The sequence below is a fragment of the Penaeus monodon genome, chromosome 21, assembly GCF_015228065.2.
Source record: "Penaeus monodon isolate SGIC_2016 chromosome 21, NSTDA_Pmon_1, whole genome shotgun sequence".
NCBI lineage: Eukaryota > Metazoa > Arthropoda > Malacostraca > Decapoda > Penaeidae > Penaeus > Penaeus monodon.
Window position 1 is genome coordinate 9,874,543 of NC_051406.1, and position 483 is coordinate 9,875,025.

Consider the following 483-nt stretch of genomic DNA (forward strand, 5'->3'; position numbering starts at 1 on the left):
CATGCTATTGAGTGCCTACGTGTGCTACAGGAGAATGACCGAGGCACTTCTGGCGTGGCACTGTGCCAAGTTCATAATATTTACGCTCTTCTCAATAACAAAGATGAGATAAAGAAAATGTGAGAAAAGACAGGGTGTAAAAGGTATGGGGACAATAAGCTAAAAATAATAAGAAAAATCTATTGTCATTTACCTCCTCTTCTGAGGATGTTAGGGGGGGGGAGTGCCACAGATTGTTTTTGCTTTGGGTCCAGACAACCACACTTTCTATATTTGCAAAGGTTATTTGTTCTTTTTTTTGCTCTTACTTCGTGAATTTTCAAATGTCCAGTTTTTTTATAAGAAAAAGAAGGTTTAATAATTGTCTCTCGTCTGTTTCTCGAGCATATGGCCATTTACCTTGTCAGCGCTTGTTTTGTTTGCGGAAGACCAAAATATAATTCATATAAACAGTTTTTCTGCGACCCATCTCTTCCCTTGGAG